The sequence below is a fragment of the Puma concolor genome, chromosome A1 (assembly GCF_028749965.1).
Source record: "Puma concolor isolate L17-30 chromosome A1, mPumCon1.1.hap2, whole genome shotgun sequence".
NCBI classification, from domain to species: Eukaryota; Metazoa; Chordata; class Mammalia; order Carnivora; family Felidae; genus Puma; species Puma concolor.
In genome coordinates, this window is record NC_141667.1 from 28,458,697 (window position 1) to 28,481,517 (window position 22,821).

The 22,821-nt window shown below is 42.8% G+C and overlaps 1 protein-coding gene and 1 long non-coding RNA gene across 4 annotated transcripts in view; both read right to left on the reverse strand.

The window, feature by feature from the left end:
* PRLR (prolactin receptor) overlaps positions 1–17,354 on the reverse strand; it is a 166,793-nt gene extending 149,439 nt beyond the window's left edge. For all 3 annotated transcript variants that reach the window (XM_025924319.2, XM_086676933.1, XM_086676926.1), the window contains exon 1: positions 16,715–17,354. The gene's annotated coding sequence lies outside the window, so the exon portion shown is untranslated. The remainder of the gene's footprint in view (positions 1–16,714) is intronic.
* LOC147584061 (uncharacterized) lies at positions 7,876–14,165 on the reverse strand. The gene is made up of 2 exons (XR_015240715.1): positions 12,314–14,165; positions 7,876–12,062 (listed from the first exon to the last, which is right to left on the reverse strand). It is a non-coding gene; the product is annotated as an uncharacterized LOC147584061 (long non-coding RNA).
* Positions 17,355–22,821: the final 5,467 nt, after the last annotated feature.

Here is a 22,821-nt window from a genome sequence, read left to right on the forward strand (position 1 = left end):
TAGGGAAGGGGGAGAGGATTTACTACATCATCCACTTGATAACTTAAGATACTTGTTACCTCAAGGTGTGTTTGTTATGGACTCCAAATATTGATGGGATAAACAAAGATTTTTAAAAATTCTCATCGGATATGACAACAGATTCATGATGTGATATAGTGTAAATTTTAGTAGATCAAACAAAAATTCAGATAAATTCATGGATGGTATGAGAACGGATTCATAATGTATTATATGACATTAACTAAAACATTAATAAGTTGGACAGAATTTAGTATAAATTGAATCTGTGTTATGACAACAGATGGACACTGCAGTATTAAGAAGGTCCAAAACAGGGGTCAGCAAAATATAGGCCAGGGGCCAAATCTGACCCGTTGGCTATTTTTGATAATGAAGTTTTGTTGGAACACAGCCGCACTCCTTTATTTATGCATTCGCCATGGGTCTGTTTTTGTCTGACAAGGGCAGAGATGAGTAACTGTGACAGCGGCTGTGTGGCTCACAAGTCCTAAAATATTTTACTGTCTGGCTCTTGACAAAAGAAGTTTGCCGATTCCAGTCTAAGATGTATTAGGAACATGCGAACATTATTCACATTTGAGGTCCACATGAAGCAGGATACAATAAGTTCTTCTACATGAACACTCCTTGGCCGGTCAGGATTTTGGCTAGGGCAGCAATTCCTGATAATCATGTGAAAAGGCTTAAAAAATGTGTACTTGCCCATCATTTGACCATCGTACCTTTGGAGGTTTGTTAGTCAAGTTAAGGATGCTCCCTGAATGTTAAGAAGATGAGGAGAAAATAGGCTTCTGACTGCATTTAGCTTTTGATGCTTTCCATTTTTGAGCTCCCCGTCTATAAAGAATCATGGAATTGTTGGGAAATGAAACTCAGAAATATGAAATGATGTCAGCTGGAACTGAGACCACAGCTTCAGATTTTCAGATCAAAATACTGCACTTTCCTGTACACCAAATATATTAGCAGTGAATATTTCCACAAAAAAACCAAAGTCATAGTCTTCAGAAATAGTGATTTCTTTTTTTTCCCCAGTGAAGTTCGCTGATATGAAATCAATTTGTATACATGTATTATGACACGACTTTGGTAATCACAACAGTTATGTTGCCTAAGTGGTTATATAAGAGAACAACTTAGAAAAACTGTGCATCGTTGGGTATTTTTGTTCCCACTTTGCATAACAAAACGTATATTCTGGGACAAATTTTCACCTGTGGGCAACTGCCTCGATCCCTCTTGTGACAGTATCACCCAGAATATAGAGACATTGTTAATTAAAGGTGGAATTTGTAGTTGAATGTAGTTCACACATGACAAATTGGTATCAGCTAGAAGGCAGGGAATCGTTATCTTGGGGTTGGCACTATTAAGATCCTTTCATATTTTTAAAACATTTAAAACATTCATAAATTCAAAACATTTTAAAACATCCCTTAGAGAATTTAAATTTTCTGTCAAAACCGAGGGGAAAAAGGCAGTTTATGATCAACATCTCAACTTTGAGACATCAGGATTGAGCTCTTTGTGTACAGGGCTCTGACTGAGTCACCAAGTCCAAGTACGACATTCATTAAAGTAATTTCATTTTCAACCATCATCAGCAATAACGGGTACCATCCTTCCTCTCCCACTGAATGTTTGCCATCTGCTGGGCAAATTCACCCACAAAAAGGCAGTCTCCACAGCAGCCGTCTATCTACACAGAAGAGATTCCTGGAGAAGCTCAATGCTTTGCCACTGAACAATGCCCTAGCTGCTTGGATAATCAGAGCTACCTATCACGTTGTATGATAATCATGTCCTGTTTGAAATTCATTGCTCCCAAAAGAGTATCAGTGAAAAGGTCCCAGTCAATATCCACTTTGGTTTATTTATTTATTTACTTTTATTTTTATTTTAGAGTGGAAGAAGAGGGGGAGAGGGACAGAGAGAGAAAGAGAAAGAGAAAGAGAGAGCAAGAAAGAGAAAGAGAAAGAGAGAGAGAGAGAGAGAGAGAGAGAGAGAGAGAGAAAGAGAAAGTGAAGACAAAGAGAAAGAGACAGAGAGAGAGACAGAGAGAGACAGAGAGAGAAGAATCTTAAGCATGCTCCACACTCATTGTGGGGGTCAATCCCATGACCCTGGGATCATGACCTGAGCCAAAATCAAGAGTCAGACACTTAACTGACTGAGCCACCCATTTCTCCATGAAATACCACTGTGGGAAGTGGTTTTACATCTGACATGTATTTGCCAAGTTCTTACTCCATTTCCTGAGAACTTTGGTGAGAATCCATAAGCACCGCTTATGTTCCAGTTGAAGATCTCCCGAAGCTGCCACATGTGATTTCAATTTTACAAGAAATCCACCACCTTTTAAGCTACTACACTTTGATCATGCGTTACATTTCACAGTATTCCCCGGACATCATCGATTCTTACCTTAACAACACAACACAGGCTATGTGGAGCCCTGGTCACTGCTGGTAACTACAAAAGACTATTTTGGTCTTCTGTACATTTTTGTTATTGGACTCTTACTAGAGACTTTGTTCACAAGTGGAAGTTTCCTTTTCATACCACAAGTTACAATTATGTTGAAGGAATTTGAAATCAATGGAAAGAGTAAGAATTAGACAGTGAATAACAACAAGCCTCTAAACCTCATTGTTCCTTCTAGAGCAGTCCCCAGAGCCAGTGGCACACAGCCACTGAGTCTGAGGCCCCTTCCATGTGGCTGTTCCATGTGGCTGGCCGGAGGAAGGCAGGCATTTTGCTTTTGTAAGCGTCTGACTTTCCACAAAACCCGTATCATTTCATCTCTCACAAGTGGAAACAGACACGCTTTGTTAGGTTGGTTTTCAATCCGAGGTGCCTGGGGCCCAGTTCCTGCAGAGTGGCCCCTGGCCATTGAGGCCTTTGTCCAGTCTGAGAGTCGTCAGCCAGGCTCTCTACCACGAGCAGGAAGCCGTGTTTTCATCATCCACGTGATTTTGGCAGCGCATCTCCAGCTTTCCTCGTGCTTGCAACGGGACAATAGATTTCGGAGCTTTTCCACTTGCCTTGGCTTTCCCAGAGGAAGAACAAGTACTTCTTCACTTTCCTCGCTTCTCAGAATTGCACGTCGCCCAACGGGCTCTGATTTGCCTGCTGGCATCAAATGTAGGACAACTGGAGAAGATATATTTAGCTTATCTCTTAGCTTCGCCTCTCTTGAGGAGTCTTCCCGAGTACTTATCAGATTTGGGTTCCGAAGGCTCATGTTCTCCAGTTAGGCATCTGGCTAGGAGGATGGCCCTGAAAGTACACCGTTTGTGGCTGGGGGTACAAGGCACCAAATCAACAAATTATTACAATTCCCGAGCCTTTCTTCCCTGTGTGACATACACTCCACCCATCCGAATATATGCGGTCATGGGAGAAGGGCACAAGCTCATTTTGAGGGCCAAGCATAGATGAGGTGTTGTGCATCCATTATCGTACTCCACCCTCGAAATAGTCCTGGAATGTAGGCATTATCATCTCCATTTTTGGAAATAAGGAGACTGAGGCTCAAGTGAAGTTTAGCAAACTTTCCATGGATCCTTCCTCGTGGCACAACTTTGAAGCAGATCCAGCAGAAAGGAATATACTGCTTTTGTATTTGGAGAAGACAAATTCTTTTAGAAGGGCTGTCAACTAGAAGCAGCACGTTGGTCTGCTGGTGAAGTGCAAGAAGGAAGGGAAATGGCTGGACTCAATGGCACACACAAGGGTTCCTGAGGGCCTTACAGGCTCATTAAGTCATGCTAAGCTCAGACTCAACACCGAGTCCATGTCCATGGAATTTTGCCTCACTGACTGTACACTTGTCGGTTTCCCCACTAAGTCATGAATTCTTGCCTAACGACTCCCATGAACGGAGTACTTCCTTGGCCCCAAGTGTTATACATACACTTATCTTGTCTTATTCTCCCAGCAGCTGCTGAATGTATGTTTTGGTGTTCTGACTGTAGAGATGTGAAAATAAGGCACAGAGGGGTGACTCTCACCCTGACACTTCACGTCTCCATCTGGATGATTTATGAAATTGCCATTGAAAGTGCATGCCTACCAATACCCATACATGGGCCTCTCATGTAATTTCATTTCCTCCTCCATACTTGTCACCCGAACCCTTCTTCCAAAATACTGCTGTTCATTCTCCACTAGCCACACTGAATAATATACTTGAGTTTAGACAGGAAGCTCCAGTACCCATCCAGAATCAGTGCTAGTAGGACTGGGAAGTCAGCAACCGAATGTGGGCTCTAGCTTCACAGAGTCGCAGCATCACAGCTATGAAATAACTCAAAGAAAGGACGTCTAGCCCACATTCATATTCATAGTGCATTTTCATACAGGCCTGGCCCATTTTTGACAATTATCTAGAAAGAGCGATTGCCAATGAGGGCAATGGGTGGCTGTGAGATAGGAGAGAGGAGAAGTAGTTTTCAACGAACAGTCTTTTGTACCTTGAATTTTAAACTGCGCACAGAAACAAATACAATTTTAAAAGTCACAGATCTGAATAGTGTTATGGTTTCAGTGATGTCCTTTGAAAAGTAAAATCAGAAAACTTTGCTAAAAGAAACATAAAACTCTTCTAGTCAAACCCTGACTAACGTGGCAGAGTCACCCTGATGATCGAACAGCTGCCATCACACTGCTCTGATATTTGAATGACTTGGTTTCAGGAGATATCCACATCTGGCAAATATTCACTCTCACTTTTTGCTGAATATTTCATCAAAACTGTCCAAAAAAGGAGGAAATTACCTTACTGGTTCAAAGATGAATTTTTTCAAGTTAAGCTATTTCTAGGGTCCTGAGCTATTTGGAGGATATTCAAAGACTTCAAATGTTTTTCAAACTCTCTTTAATTAACTGATGTTCCACTGTAATCTTCCTAACTTAAATAGGACGAGAGTCTAACGCAACTATAACTATAGTTCTCTTTTTCCTTTATAGTTTTGAATTTGGAAGTTAATACAACCGTAAGAAATATCTGAACATACACTGTGTAACACTTGAAAATAACAGTTTTATTGAAAACCAAAGAGTTAAACGAACAGATTGATGATTTGATTAGATAAATTCAACACTTCCAATGAATGCATGGCAATTTCTATAGAAAATTACCCTATGGCAATTCTATTTAACTATTTAACTGAAATATTTAGTAAGTTAAAACTTACAGCAAAGAAGATGCATTATCACAGTTATTGCCTCCACAATCATCGCTAAAGAATTTAACGGAATTAAAGAAATTTTAATGCATTTCTTTGTATAAACCTCAATTCTGTTAAATTCATTGCTGATACTATCATTAGGAAAGGAAGAAGATGTGTTACACTCACCCTAATTATTGGAAAACTAAGTAACTTGAGAGAATTTTCTGGAAGCAGATATGCAGTGGAAGGTAGAGAAAACAGTATGGATTACTATGATCCCCAGGATTATTTCACATATAATAATGAAACTCTGGAGAGAATCTACAACATTTCTAAAGCAAAAATGTGGTAACAAATGAATTAATGATCCTTATGTTGTCGTTAGTTTCTAAAGACCAGCTTCAGATGACCCTGGAGAGCAACCAGAATTTGTCGCACAGCATATTGAGAAACCTTGATTTCTTCTGTCTTTCGAGAAGAGACAGATAGGTGGGCACAACACAGGAACTCTGAGCAGTGGGAAGAAGAGGAGGTGAGGAGAAGAGGGGGCATTTCATAGAGTCCTCTGGTGTTGCCAACTCTGTTCAGCCAGCTCTCCGGGAGGGTGTGTGGTTCCCCTCCCACCTTGTCAGATGGCAGGTGGTTTAGACGGAGGTCCTTCTGGAGAGGGACTGAATCATCCAGCCTCTGAATTATGGCATTTCCTCTCCAGTACTGTTCATGGGAGCCCTGCCCTGTTGAAGCGCCTCTTAGTGGTACCGTGGGGTTTATGCAGGAGAAACAAGTCTGACTCTGCAGGTAGCAGCTTCAGTTATACAGGAATTAGAGAAAAGGAGACAGGAGGAAAGCGGCACAGCTTAGTGACCGAGAACCTGGTGCTCTGCAGCCAGCCTCAGTGCAGACCCTGGCTTTGCAACTTACCAGCGGTGTGAGCTTGGACACATGACTTAACCTCTTTATTTCTGCCTCAGTTTCTTCATTTATAAAATGATAATCATAAGGGCACTTAATCAAAGGTTGGCTGGGAGGAATAAATGTGAAATTCCTAAAACAATGCCTTGGATGTAGTAAGTGCTTGCTAAATGCTTGCTATTATGGTGTCAGCATTTACATGGAGAAACTGACCGACTGCAAAAAGCCATGTATAAATGCCTGATGGCAGGAAGGATTCAGTAAATGAAGCCAGAGTGTCAAAACACTCAGAAAAAGATAAACTTTAGCAATGTGAATGTGATATTTCCAGCCCTTATGGAAAGCACAGTAATCAACAACAACAGAATCCATCAAAACTCTTATGAGATAAGATGAAATTTTTATGGTTATGTGGTAAAAAGCAACAAACAAGTTTCTCCTTGGACAGGAATTTGATTTTTTTCTGCTTAAATAAGCTAAGGTCAAAATCCCTAATGTTTCCAAATAGCATTAGATATTATTCCATTTCGGTTCAAAACCAGTGGCCTGAGTCAGGAGAGGGCAGGAAAAATGATGTCAGACAAGACGAGGTCCGCCATCTGGCCCTACCTCCAAACTTGCTCCTGAACCCAATCCTCCTTCTACTGAATTGTCACCTCCTCCTGTACCTGCCATGTCCTCCCTCTGCTTCCAGTCTACACTCCGTTCTCCACACAGAAGCCTGAGAGGTCTCTAAAGTGCCATGTAGAACACATTACTCCCCTGCTTAAAACCTCCCAACGGTTTCCTTAAAGCACCAAAATCCTAACTCCATCCCATGACCTCCGGCCCTCGGGGCTGTTTTCCTGCCCGATGCTCTATCTCTTTGTCACTGTGACCCAGCCATACTGGTCTCCTTTCTGTTTCCCGAAAGTGTCAAATCTTTCCCAACCTCAGGGCTGCTACTCGTGCTGTTCCCTCTACCTGGCCTTCTTTCCTCCTGATCTTTGTGTTGCTTTAACACTGATGTATTAGCTCCAATGCCAACACTTCAGAGAGAACAACTCCCATAATCCTATTTAAAGCAGCTTCATCAGACTCTACTCCCTCCTCACTTTATTTGTCCCCAAAGCACCAACCAACTTACTGGATTTTATTTACCGGTGTCTTCATGTGGATATCTGTTTCCTCTCACTGGACTGTAAATTCCATGAGGACAGGAACTTCATCGCTCTCTCTCCAGGGCATATAACAGCCTTGGGCTACAGCGGGCCCTCCATAGAAGTTGAGAGAATAAAAAATTACCAGTGTCCATGATGCTTGGCTACCAGTGGTTCTTTGCCGACCCTTCTCTCTGCAACCTCCTTCACAATTTCTTCTCCTCTGATGCTGCAACCTTAACACTCCAGATAAGTACAATGATGCATCATTTCCTTTCCCCCTGCCCTCCAAATCTAGTACAAAACACTGGTTGCTTTTTGGCATTAATATAACCTTCCGGGAATGGCTGGAGCCACAGACTTAACTCGACCCTGGAGAAAATATTCTAAGATTGATTCTACAACTATTTTGTGTATCCTGTGTTTTTTCTTCTACATTTGGGTGACTTGTAATTGTCTCTTTGCAAACTAAAATTTATGACTCACCTAGCCTACTCTGGGGCTGGTAGCCTCTGCATCCCAAATGATCTCTCGGGGCTGAGAGGGTTTTACACAACCTAGTTAGTTCTTGGCCAATTCACGTTGTAAAGTCTATGTATGCAATGACAGTCCCTGGAGAATACTGCTGTAATTATATTTTTAATAAGGGTGTGAACAGGAATGGGGTTAATTGGCTTTAAAATGGCTAAGAGAGGAAAGCAAGTGTTGCTAAAGATCAACATAGCAATTGGGAAATTTAATACATGGGCAGCAGAAAACCTTAACCTTTATCTTCCAATCTCATAATTATCAAGCTTTTGGCAATCTGATTTCCAAATTGCACTTACAGAAATCTTAGTCATGAGGCTATGCAGGGCCATTCTGAGTTTGGAGTTAGTTTAGATAAGTAGAAAACTTTTTTTTTCTCATTTTTTTACTGATTATTTATTTTTGAGAGACAGAGAGAGAGACAGAGCATGAGTGGGGGAGAGGCAGAGAGAAAGAGGGAGACACAGAATCTGAAGCAGGAGCCAGGCCCTGAGCTGTCAGCACAGAGCCCTGACGTGGGGCTCAAGCCCACGAACCATGAGATCATGATCTGAGCTGAAGTCGGTCACTTAACCAACTGAGCCGCCCAGGTGCCCTGATTATTACTATTGTTATTATTATTGGTATTATTATATATTATTCTAGAAGCCATGTTTCCCAAAGTGTAGAATGACAACACAAATATGGTTTGGATGGTTCTCTGGGGTCATGTGACTTAAAACAAGACAAAAAAAAAGAAATATAAATAAGTAATTAAGATTTGGATCTTAGCTGAGCAGTAAGATCTGCTCTTACTGATGCACATTATAATCACCTGGACAACTGTAAATAAATACTGATGCCCAGTTCCATCCCCAGAGCCTTGATTCAACGGTTCTGTGGCTGGGGACTGGGCATCTGTATTTTTCAAAGCTCCCAAGATGACTACCACGAGCAATCAGTGGTGAGGACGCCTGTTTCAGAGGCTTGATTTTTGCTGTACCTGAAGACATTGGAAATTGTTTTCCAGTCAGTAATGGATTTGGAGACAGAGAAAAAGAAAACAATCATTTGGGGATGGGGCAAAACTAACCCATCTTCTTGTTCTGAAGAGGCTCTAATGTCAAGGCTCCAGCTTCTCCCCCTTACCTTTCATAAAGACCTCGCGGCCTCACTACTGGCAGTAAACCCAAAGTTCCCAAAACATACAAAGAGTTCTTTAAAAACGGAGCTGTAAAAATTGCTGTGTTTTCTTCTCTTTTTTTCAGGTGTGTAACAAAATAAAAATCAATATCTTGTCAGAAAACAGGAGTTTCAGAGGAGAGGAGTTAGAATAGCCCAAGAGCCCTGGGGCTTAAGGAGTCTTCCCTTCCCAGAGGTGGGAACGGAGGAGCTGTAATACGCATGGCAACACCTGCAGGGGAATAGAAACTCCAAGACCGTAGTGGCCGACCTCGAGAGACCGCTGTGGCCGCCTATGCCCTGCTGCCGCTCGTCACAGCACTGCAGCTCGGGCCGGCTTGTCATCTTTCATCTACTGATCTGTAACACTGATTCATTCATTGAAGAAATAACATTGCCAGGACAGAGTATTCTAACACCAGCTGGAGACTGCACAGATTCACTCTAGGAGCCGAAGCAGATCCGGGGAATTCAGTGGCTGAGAATTCTAATTTCACCACTGTTGCCAGTTAGCCTCAAGGCCCAAGGCAAGGAATTAAATTCTATTTCCCAATCTGTAAAGTTGGAGAGGTGAGGGACGATTACCGGTTATTGTAAAATAACTATTATGGGGCACTAATGGGCATGATACTAAGGCCCTTTGCAACGTTTATGCAAAGTCTGGTGGGTACAATAAACTGTGGATACCAGCTGCCCGACGCTTAGCCAGGATTAACTACGGGGCACTGCAAAAACACACAGAGTAAGGGAATGGGCAGCTGGTGACAGCTTTTAGCCACCCCCAAGTGGGTAGGATCACTGTGAACACCAATTATCTGTGAATCCCAAAGACCACACAGAGATAGATATACGCGTATATAAAATTTCCGGAAAGACCACACATGCTGATTGTCCATTTAATCTCCTTTAAAATATTACCCTTTAAGTTTTATTTCCCATGATCATGATATAAAAACCTTGTGTCTTTTGCTCAGTGGTTTTCAACTCTACGTCAGAATATTCACTTTAGAATATTCCGGGGAGGGGCACCGGAGTCGCTCAGTGGGTTAAGCATCTGACTCTTGATTTCTGCTCAGGTCATGATCTCACAGCTTATGAGTTTGAGCCCCAAGTCTGGCTCTGTGCTCATAGTGTGGAGCCTGCTTGGGCCTTCTCTCTCTCTCTCTCTCTCTCTCTCTCTCTCTCTGCCCTTTGCCTGCTCACACACACTTTTTCTCTCTCTCAAAATAAATAAAAAAACCCAGAATATTCTGAGGAGTTAAAAAAAAAGTTATACTGATACCCAGTCCCCATTCCATCTGTCTTTAGCCTAGTTTTATGTCCTTCAATGCCCATCTCTTACCTCGTCTTTCTCGGGCACACTGCCCTCTGGAATCTCCAAACTCTGTTTCATTCCTATAACACTTGGAGAATGTTACCGGACATTGACCCTGGTGTCCCCTGTTTATGCCCATCTTCTCAACAAGTTAACGTGTTCCCCCAGAGCAAAGACCTGTTTTGTTCTGTTATTTTCCCTATGGAGTCTGATACAGGCTTCTTGGCTTAGAAGATGCTGAAAAATATGTGTCACCGTTGATGTAGATACACTAAAATCCGAGTATGCTCAGCTTCTGTCATTTCCCCCTCAGATTTAGGTTTTAAGTGAAAATGAACAGATGTTAACCGTGTATCTGAAAGAACATTCCATATAGTGCTTTGCTCAATCTACGGAAAGCAAATTCTTCCCCACAGATGAATGTCTACAGTCCTCAGGTCCTCAGTGATAACCATGGTCCATTTGTTTCTTCGTGAGCACTTTATGTGACATTATCTCATGAACTCTGGACTTCCTACAGGATTGCTGGGGGAAGCAGGGTGAGGGCAACGCACAAACCAGTAGACAAAAATAGGATCCAGGCCTCTGACATCCCAGGCCAGAGGCTTCCTCTAACAACTTCACAATCTGACTGCTTTCCCTCTGGAATACATGGAATGGCAGGAACAAATCATATCTCTACTTTGCTGACATGATATTCAAGGGTCATTTTAGCTAATGGACAAAAGAAACCAAAATGGCCTGTGATATTTTTGGGGAAGTCCTTCTGGAAACTGGGACTGTGTATTGTTCAGGCTGTTTTAAAGCAAAAGGACAGAGAGGGAGAGATACTCATTACCCCAGTGACATGACTTATTTGATGGTCTTTGAACACAAACATGAAGCCTGGCTGTCTCCTAATCTGATTTTACCAGGTTCCAGAATGACAAAGACACTGTCTTTGGAAGTGATTTTAAGGTAAATCTAAAGCTATATTCAAAACGACCCTTTGGTCATAGGATATTTGAAAGCTTCTTGAGATTTACCTGATGGGAAAGACAGAAGAAGTCTGGGTCAAGACTAGAGAACAAATTACGTTAGGAAGAAGGGAGAAAAGTTTCCTATCGTGTATTTGTCAACTTATTAGTCTATACCAGTACTATTAAATGAAAATATAAAAAAAAATTGAAAGGAAACAGATGAAATTAATTTTAGTAATATAGTTCATCTAAACCAATGCATCCAAAATCTTACCATTCTAACATATAATCAATATAAAAATCAATAAGGTTTTTTTTTTTTTTGTATTAGGTCTTTGAAATCTAGGGTGTAGGGGCTCCCAGATGGCTCAGTCAGTTAAACCCTGACTCTCGATTTCAGTTCAGGTCATGATCTCATGGTTTGTGAATTCAAGCCCTGCATCAGGCTCTGCACTGATAGCACAGAGCCTGCTTGGGCTTCTGTCTCCCTCTCTCTCTGCCCCTCCCCTGCTCGCTTTCTCTCTCGCGCGCGAAAGAAATAAAAATAAACTTAAAGAAATCTAGGGTGTGTTTTACACTTACAGCCATCTCAGTTTGGACTAATCACATTTTCAGTACCTCATCATCACATGTGGCTAGTGCTGCTGTTATTACACGATTGCACTGGTGTGCAAGTTTAGACACACCAACTGGAATTTAGGGCATCAGACAGAAATCACTATCCTCGTTTAGCCGCCCAATATACTTTTGATACTTTCCTTCTGTTAGCTCCTTGCTATCTTCTGGAAGAGATGATCTCAAAAGCCACACGCTGTGCTAGCAAAACAGACCGTGGGATTTAAAATATCACCTTTGTGGGGTGCCTGGGTGGCGCAGTCGGTTAAGCGTCCGACTTCAGCCAGGTCACGATCTCGCGGTCCGTGAGTTCGAGCCCCGCGTCGGACTCTGGGCTGATGACTCAGAGCCTGGAGCCTGCTTCCGATTCTGTGTCTCCCTCTCTCTCTGCCCCTCCCCCCTTCATGCTCTGTCTCTCTCTGTCCCAAAAATAAATAAAAACGTTGAAAAAAAAATTAAAAAAAAAATAAATAAATAAAATATCACCTTTGTAACTTTGCGCCAGCTGCCTGCCTTCTATGGATCTTGGTTTCTTCCACTATCAAAGCAAGGCAACAATAACTAACTTGCCAGACTGTTGGGAAGGTTAAATAACATACACATTAAGTCCACAGCACAGCCTAGAAGAATGTAATAAGCAGTCAATCAGTAATTTCCCCTATATAAAATCCGTATTGATTTCTAAGGGGACATCTCATATTTGAGGCTCTACTGCTTAATTTTTTTAATGTTTATTTATTTTGAGAGAGAGAGAGAGAGAGCACGAGCAAGGGAGGGACAGAGAGAGACACTCAAGCAGGCTCTGCACTGTCAGCACGGAGCTGAACACGGGGCTCCCACAAACCGAGAGATAATGACCTGAGCCAAACCCAAGAGTCAGACACTTAATCGACCCAACCACCCAGGCACCCCTCTACTGCTTCATTTATTCCACTTCCAGATCTTTCCCTGGAGGTTCTTCTGCTAAGGCAGTCCTTTCCCCAGACTTTCATCAGACTGGCTCCCTCTTATTATACAAGTTCAAGTTCAAGAATGACCTTTTTGTGGAAATCTCCTTGGCTGCCCTATTTCAAGTTGCCTCCAAGCCCTGTTAGCCCCCGCCTCTCCTTACCTTCTTCATAGCATTTCTTAATATCTGAAATTATCTTATTTATGTATTTGCTCACCTGACTCTTATCTGTCACTCTCTCTAGCACAGAAGCTCCACAAGTGCCAGGACCTTGTCTGTCTTTTTCAAAGCTCAGCAAGTTATTTGTTCAATGAATAAATGCTTAATACAGGGAGGTTACCGTAAAGGGTGACCAGGTTCCTTTTTAAAGTAGCAGAGAATGGAGATTCCAGGGCTCTTTTTAAGCTAAAAGAGTCCCTCAGGAAGTTGGTGGCCCAGAGCCAGCCTCGCCTGCTGAGGTTTAGTATTGCCTAACTGGAGTGTCACAGCTGGATCTGGAAAGGGCTGGGAAAATTATTCTTCACAGGCGATTTCATTGTTGCTGCCTGTTAATATGTATCTCATGCAAAGTATATGTTCACACCACTTCAATCACCTAGAAGATTTGGTTATTCCTGCCCTAAATGTTCTAAAGAACTGGGTTGGGACCCAGTTGGCATGATGCAACTTTCTGGTGTCAGGAAGCGTGGCAGCACTAACCTAGTATGAAAAGAGTGAGTACCAAAGTCAGGCACAACTGGGATCCAAGTCCAGGGATCCCAGGCTTGGATCCCAGCTCTGCCTTTTACCAGCTCTGCAGATCGGGCAAGTAATGTAAATTTTTATAAACCTCGATGTATTTGTAAAGATTTAGATGATCACGCATACCTTGCAGTGTTGCTGTGAGAATTAACTGAGGTGATGTAGAAAAGCGCTTCGTTCATCTTAATGGCTCAAGGGACAGCAGATATCAATACTGTCACCTTTGCATGCAAGACTGCCTTGCCACAATATACTGATGGATCTTTGGAAGGGCTACTTGGAGGGGATCCAACTGCCCTTTAAAATTCTGGCATTTCTTTCCCACATTTCTACGTCATCCAGCTTCTTATAACTGAGGGGTAACTGTAACTAAGAGAGAGAGGAAAAGAGAGATACGGAGAGACACCAGAGAGAATAAGTTGAGTTGGCTATCTGAGCCACACTGTGAATGATGACAGTGGAGACATTTCTCTTTACAGAGACAGTTTCTCGCGTATCTGGAGATGGTTGCAACCATGAAGCCGCTCGAGTCTCCACGCTGAGGTGTTTGTCACTAAGAGCAGAGAGCTAGACATTTCACGTTCAAGATTATGGGCCAAAAGAGAACTGAGAGGAAGGGTCGAGAATCCGTGCCAGTCTGGACACATGTTATTTTTTTTTTTTTAATTTTTTTTTCAACGTTTATTTATTTTTGGGACAGAGAGAGACAGAGCATGAACGGGGGAGGGGCAGAGAGAGAGGGAGACACAGAATCAGAAACAGGCTCCAGGCTCTGAGCCATCAGCCCAGAGCCTGATGCGGGGCTCGAACTCCCGGACCGCGAGATGGTGACCTGGCTGAAGTCGGACGCTTAACCGACTGCGCCACCCAGGCGCCCCACGGACACATGTTATTTGCGGGCAACACAGAGTGCTCTGCTTGACGAAGATGAAGCAGGAAAGCCAACTCTGTATTCTAGACTCACCACTCATCCCTGAGAATAATTAGGCCAGAAGTGACTTTACTCATTCTTCTGCTGACATAAGCCCCGTAGGAGAGAAAGTAAGCTGTTCTAAAAAAGCATGGAACTATTTAACACTTACTTATATAACCTCACATTAATATTCCTAACAGCAGCTTATTACCGACTATGAACCAGGCATTGCCATTTTTCAGTTTCCATTTTCCTAACAACCGTGCAAGAAAGGCAGTGTTGCTCCCCATTTCACAAACAGGAAAAGTGAGGCTTAGAGTAGTTCAGTAACTTGTCAGAGTGTGGGAGCCCAGATGTGAAGCCCAGTCTGTGGGGTTCCAAAGCTCCACGTGTCCTCTGCTGTACCTTGCTGGCATTGCCAATGGAAGACCCAGGTCCCACGAGACAGGAGTCCTCAGTACTTTAAAAGAAGGTCCACAGGTCCAAAAGAACACTGTCACTACTCCTACCACGCACTGGAGAGAAAACAGCACTTTGTTTCCTTCAAAACAAAGCTTTGGCTCCACTTTCTGGCATCCAGCTAGTGACCTGAAGAGCTATCTTTGAGACAGACGGTGACCTTTTACAGGTGGCTCTCAAGTGCTGTTTGTAGGACTGAAATCTCTAGGGCTGAGGACCATCACCTTAGGAAAGTCATTAAAAGAGTTTGTGAGGAGGGCTCCCCAGGAAGCAGAGGTTGGTGAAGCCTTTGGGACACAGTGTCCCAGGAGCTTACTTTTGACAGAAGCGCTTTCTCCTTCAGCAGCAAGGCTGACTCCAGACTCCAGAGGAAGGCTGTTACTTCCGTAGCCAGCCCAGCTGCCAGCAGGGGTTTAGCTGGGTGGTCTTGATACAAAATGTCCTCAAAAGGAAGGAAAGGAATGTTTGCCTGGGGTTCAGGCAGGGTCTTCAAGGAGAGTTACAAACCTTGAGGGATTGCTTGCAAAACTTTATGTACAGTACATAAGAACATTTTTTCCCTTGGGGGAGAACTCATAGATAATTCTCCAAAGGACCCATGATTCCCAATTTTTAAGAATCACTAAAATTAAAAATTTCATCTGCTTCTTCCTTACACTATTCAATACATTTACCCCATTTATATATATAAAATATTATAGGATATATAATTGTATATGTTACGATATATTAAAATATATAATATATATCATATAGAATATGTTAATATTCTATATGATATAGAATATTAGCATATTCTATATGATTATATATAAAATATGTCATGTATACACACATATAACGTTTAATGGGATATGTATATGGAATGATTAATTTCCCTAAATGTTGCAAAGAAAACAGAGGCCCAGAGAGGACTAGTGCCTTGCCCAAGTTTGCACAGCCAGAGGCGCACTCCACTGACCACGGAGCATGACACTGGGGGCAATCTTTGCCAGTGAACTTGATGAATGAAAACAAACGAATCGCTCCAGATTAAGAATACTATTTGCAACCGTTTTCAAGCCCAATCATATAAAACCCTAAATGGCTAGTCATTAGGGCACCGTGGGCGGCTTCCCCAGGATGCAGGTAGAGGTCACTACGAGGATGTTTTCTTGCTCCAAGAGCCGGCACTCCCGCCCCGCTGGCCGGCTCCCCAGCACCGCGCCCGGATCCCCAGTTACCTGAGCGCGCCCGCCCGCGGGCCCGGGTCGCGGCCGCCTCCCCGGCTGGAAGGCCTCCCACCTGCCTAGGCGCCCACTGCCTTCGCCGGCGAGCCCCGCCTCTCGGTCCGGCGCGCGCCGCGCCGAACTTTCCCCGCCCGCTGCCCGGGAGGCTGCGCCGCCGCCCCGGGGCCCCGCCAGCCCGCGGGCATCACCTCTCCTGCCCGAGCTCCTTCCCGCTATTTTTTCTTTTCAGTTTGACGTAAATAATTTACATTGTGAGAATCCCGGAGTCACGCTCACGCCGAAACTCACTCTCCAGGGCGCATCCGAAGATGCCTTACAAAGAAGCCGAATGTGTGCAGTTGTAAGGTGAGGGTGCACTTTTAGTTCTTCTCCGAGGGGGCCAGCAATGCTGACTACGCTCAGAGCCCCGGCTTTCGCACCTGCGGCCGCTGCTGGGCAGCAACTCTGCCGCCTCCGGCTGGGTTCTGGCGCTTTCCGGGCAGCAGTCCGTGCCGCACGCGGGGCTCGAACCCGCAGTCCGAGCGCCGCGCGCGCGCTACCCTTCCAACTCGCCGGCCTCGAACCCGCAGCCCCCGCGTCTGCCGCAGTCTACTCACTTTTGCCTGGGAGCAAAGTCTGCCGTAACAGTCCGTGAGCACTTCCTGCAAAAGGACGTGGAGATCCAATGGGTGCAAAGCTGTTTCACGAACAGCCGGTAGAATCCAGACAGAGGGTGAGGAGGGAGTGAGACGGGAAGGGGGCGGAGGCGGGAGCGGGGGTGGGGGGAAGTCCAGAAGACTGGAGTCTCAGGAGCCCAACCTGGGCGCCTCCGTCCCCAGCCCGGTGGCTCTGTGAGAAGCTCAACTCGGTGCACTTGTTCACTCTTTCTTCATGAGAGGAGGAGTCAGTGTTGCAACATTCTTGTTCCTTGCTGGAGGCAAAACAGTGATTTTCTTCAGCATGCAAAATGTCCGGAGCCTGCCAGTTTTACAAGGTGAGGGAGGTAGGTTGGGGCTCCGGAATACAGCAAAGACGCGGAGAAGAAATAACCGATGATCCCACGTTAGTCTTGCGTGATATGGGCCCCACATCTTCCGCTGGGACTGCACCAGAAAATACACTGACAAAACAATAATAACAAATGTCTCAATACATGGAATGACCTCGAAGATGGTATTTCTCCTGGCAGCCAAGATGTGGAGTGTCTCCGTGTCAAATTTCTTTATTTCTGAGGAACAGCAGCTTGACAATATTCGAGGGGGGGCTCCAGGGAGCTGAATCTCCCCTTCCGTGAGAAGAAGGAGGGGTCAGAGTGAAAGGGACAAAAGAAAATAAACAGTGATCTTAAGGCAGGGTTTTGCTTTCTTTTTTGATACCCCGAAGCCGAAACTTCCAGGGTGCTGTGTTTATTTTCCGCCACCTGAGTATAACGCAGAAAAGGTGGTGGGGCCACTCTTTCGTTGTTTTCCACAAATGTAGGATTTATTTTTTTCTAACAGGGTCTTTTTATTTGCTAATAACAAAACCATGCACGATGGCCACCTTTTCTCTTGCAAAAAAGTGCCAAAATAAATATTAACTGCCTGAATCAAATAGTTATCTCTCAATTAGTGAGTTGCTAATGTCTGTTTGGTGCCATTGATTAATCCTGCAGCTGATTGTTTCATAACCTAGACGGGTACCAGAGAGATATTTTAAACAAAGGCTATTGAGTTTCAAAAATAAAAGTTAATTGGAACACTGGGCTTTCCCCCTTCGGTGCCACTTTTACTGCGACTCTGGAATAACTGGCAAATGATATTCTTCAGCAGCCACTTGCCAGGTCTCAGGAAGATGTTGAAGACCCCAGGATGCTTTGGTGATTCTTTTGGACTGGAAGTCCAGATGCACCTGCATAGGTACAATCACCTGGTGCTTCCTGTTCCAATAACATGGCCACAGACTCCATCTGGTCTTTGGTGGGAGTCTAGGGGGAGATGCACCTTTCAGGCACAGCCTTCACATGCTTTCTGTGATCGTCCAGGTACATTTACGTTCGCTCATCGTGGCCATAAAAGTAGGCAACTCCTATTTATTTCTAAAACCACTGGGTGACATAGGATCTTCAATGACAAAATATTTCTATAGAACCTTTGCAAGGCAAAGGATCACTTAGTTTTCTTAGAGCTGTTCTAGTCAGACCATTTTAATAGCTGGTGAAAGAATAGCGCTCTGGGTAACTCCAGACTGTAAGTTCTCAGAAGGTAAGGGACCTTGCTTTTCCTCCTTGTGGTTTCCAGTCAGGGACAGGCAGCTCAGCTCACCCGTGCTCACGGCTTCCAGCAAGTGACAGATTGGTTGTTGAGTGACTAATGCACAGCCCACTGGGAGAGAAGGGCAAGACTGGCTTTCTGCTCGGTTGTGCAACACACAATGTCCCTAACCACTGGCATTCACCGTCAGTGAATTGCCTCGCCTCAGCTTTACTCAGATGTTGAAGGAAGCTAGCTGCGAGCCACAATCTCTTTACTTTCTGCACCACAATTGTTTTACCACCACTGCGTCCTCCTCTCCACGCTAACGTGCTCTGGTCCCTTTTGGCCTGCTCCCTTCTAGCTTGTCTCTGTCTCATCTCTGTCTCAGTGGATGTGTTCCTCCTTTCCCTCAAGCCACTCTTCCGGCTGAGTCCTGGAGCCAATCCCTGCCCACTGCCTCCAAGACCTTGCTCCGTTGCTGAATACCTTTGGCGTGGGTTTGAGTCCTTGCTATTGATTTGGCTTTCCTAAGCTTTGGTTGCCTCCCCGTAAATAGGATGCAGTAATATATGCCTCAAAAATAATAATAATAGTGGTTATTAATCACCAGTAAAAGGAATAATAATGGTGATAGCATATGTAAAATGCCTGACAAATAACAAAGTCTAGAATCATTAAACTCTTTTTTTTTCCATTTCCCCTTTTTTCTACCTTCCTCAAATATTTAATCTTTTCTGCTCCATAGGCTTCTTCATCCTAGCCCATAATATCCTCAGGTCTCCCTTGACGCTGGCAACCCTTTTGGTACTTTTATTTATAAGTCACTCCTTTCTCCATCTGTCCGACATTATGAAAGAACGGACTACACTCCTCAGCTTCCCCGACTCATGCTTTCTATGCCTTCAGTCGTGGTTCCCAACCTTGGCTGCACACCGCAATTGTATGAGTGTTTCAAAGCTACTGTGTCTGGTGTCACTTGAGGAGCTTCTACTTCAAGAGGTTTAGGTCCTGATTTCTCTGTTTTTCCAGAGATGCACAGGCAGGGTAAAAAACGGCTGCCTAATCCCCGTTTGCATCCAGGCTCCCACCATGCTTCTCCTTATCTGCTGGTCCCTGGCCTGCCTTCACCCTTCTGCATCCCTCCCTTTCTCCACTAGAAGCTGTCGTTCCTTGGTTCTTGCCCCGTGCCCTCCCCCCAGACCCTTTCTGTCCCTGACTTCATTGTGTTGCTTTTTGCCATGCCTCTCTTCTTTCTCCTCCTTCCTGGATGGGAACGGTTTTGCCTTTGGTTCTTCATCTTTCTTCTTCCAGGGCTATAGTCCATTCTCAAAAGGAAAAAAAAAAAGGAAGAAGAAGAGGAGGAGGGGGAGGAGGGGGAGGAAGAAGAAGAAGAGGAAGAAGAAGAAGAAAGAAGAGGAAAGAAAAAGAAAAATGCTAAAAATACCAAAAGAGTAAAAAAATCACTCACATCATAGCACTGTTAAAAAAAATCTGTATCAGGGTGCTGGGTGGCTCAGTCAGTTGAGCATCCAACTTCGGCTCAGGTCATGATCTCGGGATTTGGGAGTTCAAGCCCCGTGTCAAGCTCTGTGCTGACAGCTCGGAGCCTGGAGCCTGCTTCAGATTCTGAAGCAGATTCTCCCTCTCTCTCTCTGCCCCTCCCCCCGCTCAAGCTCTGTCTCTCTCTGTCAAAAATAAATAAACATTAAAAAAAAATTTTTTTAAAAATCTGTATCTAAGGGCGCCTGGATGGCTCAGTCAGTTAAGCATTCCACTTCGGCTCAGGTCATGATCTCGGGATTTGGGAGTTCGAACCCTAAGTCAGGCTCTGTGCTGACAGCTCAGAGCCTGGAGCCTGCTTCAGATTCTGTGTCTCCCTCTCTGTCTGCCCCTCCCCTGCTCATACTTTCTCTCTCTCTCTTTCAAACATAAACACTTACAATTTTTTAAAAACTGTATGTATTTGTAAAGTCAAATACAACCTTCCCAAATCACACACCCTCCTAGGACCTCTTTCATCTGATCTCATCTTTGGAGGTGACCACCATTAACAGACTGGGGCATATCTATCCTTTTCCTACATGTATATATTCATGTCTCTATATGCACATGCAAATATTTTTAAAACTAAAAATATAATAGTTCCTGTGACTTGTCTTTAAGCTTAGTGCAATTATTTATTTTAGGTTACTAGCTACAGATTTAACTCATTCTTTTTTTTTATATATTTTTTTTATTTTAGAGAGACAGAGAACATGAGCAGGGGAGGGGGCAGAGGAAGAGAGAGAATCCCAAGCAGTCTCCACACTCAGTGCAAAGCCTAACACAGAGCTCAATCCCCTGACCTTGGGACCATGAGTTGAGCCAAAATCAAGAGTCAGACGCTCAACCGACTGAGCCACCCAGGTGCCCCAAGGTAACTCATTTTTTTTTTTCATGGCTGTCTGGACTATAATTTATTCTACTATTCTTCCATTGTTAGACCTTCGGTAAATTCAGCATTTCATCGTCAGAATTCCTGCCATGATTATCTTTGCATGTACCTTAGGATAAATATTTAGAAGTGGCATTGTTGGGTCAAAGGGAATGGGAACTACACTTTTGATAGATCACTGCCAAGTTGCTCTCCAAAAATGGTATGGAAAAAGTCCTAGAAGTGAGATTACTGAGTCATAGGGTAAGTAATTATTCCCCAAGTATTTAACAATACATGCCCCCACTAACATACACTCCTACCAAGGATGTTTTCTCACATTCTTGCCACCATTGAACTTCTGTCAATCTAATTTTTGCCAGTCTGGTAAGCAAACATGGTGTCTTATTGTTCTTGTTCACAGTCTCTTGACTTCTTGGGAGGTTGAGTCCATGTGTTCATTATTATTTGAATTATTTCTCTTCATGCTGTGGCTGTTCAATCATATGCCTATGTTTCTTCTGGTATGTTTGTGTTTTTAAAAATTAATCTTTGAGGTCTCTGTTACTATTATACATGTTAACACCTTGTGAAATATACTGTAAACATTTCTCTGTGCCTGTCCTGTTTCCCTTAGTTTTGTTTATGGACAATTTCACTGCATGTAAGGTTAGAGTTTCAACTAGTCAAATCTGTCAGTTATATTCTATTAAGGCTCTAGGTTTTCGGTTTTGCTTTTTTGCTTCTCATACTGTTTAAAAAAAATAGATCTTTATCTTGGGAATTGTTTTTAAATATTATAGATATTAAATTTATTATATCTTATATTTGTAAATATTATAAATATAAATATTGCTATTTGCTAAGTGTAATATATAATTAATATTCAATTATAATATACTTACATTATATATAATTAGGTAAGATATTAATATATCAATATATTAAATATAATATGCAAATCATATATAATTTAACTATAATTACATATTTTTATTTATAAATGTTAGATTAATTTTCTTCTGAATGCATAGTGAATTATCCCATTCCCCTTTATTGAAAAATCCATGATTTCTTCACTGATTTCTAGTATAAATATCACACATTACATTTACATATGTATTCATATTTATTCTGGGCACTATTCTGTTTTGTTTGACATGCCTATTTGCAAGCCAATAATGCACAATTTTGATAATTGTATTGTAAAAATAGCATATTGTAATGCCAATTAATGCAAATACTTTATCAAAGTCTTTTAAAATTTTCTTGATAAATGTATATTTTTTTCATAAAATTTTAGAATCAATTTGTTCAAATTAAAAAAAATTTCCTGGGCATTATAATTCACTTATTTATTAATTTGAAAAAGGTTTATATCCTTGAAACATTAGTTCTTCCACCCAGAAACTATGTCTCTGTTTATTTAGGTCTTTTAAATTTCCTCAATTTTTTCTTTAATCTTATAATGTAATTTTACTCTTATTGCACAATAATAATAATTACTTAATCATACCATATTATGAACATTTAAGTTGTTCCCCAGTTCTTTTTAAGTTTATTTATTTGTTTTGGGAGGGGAGGGGCAGAGAGAGAGAGAGAGAGAGAGAGAGAGAGAGAGAGAGAGAGAGAATCCCAAGCAGCGACAGTGAAGAGCCCAGTGAAGGGGCTGGAATTCATGATCACGACCAGAACTGAAGTCGAACACTTAACTAACTGAGCCACCCAGGCACCGCCAAATTTTTACTGTTATAAATAATACTATAATGAACATATTTGTGGAAAAAAATTTGCCTTTGAGGGATTAATTTTCTTATTTCTTAGCCTAAGTGAGACATAATTAAGTCAAAGGTCATGTACATTTTTATGGTCCTTCAGATATAAACCCTTATCTTTTCTGATGACTTCAACTGTTAATGTTCCCTTTGTCTCACATTCTACATCCAATCAGGCACAAATATTTTTTTTTAATTTTTTAAAATGTTTATTCATTTTTGAGAGAGAGAGAGAGAGAGAGAGAGAGAGAGAGAGAGAGAGAGGATTGGGGGAGGAGCAGAGAGAGAGGGAGACACAAAAT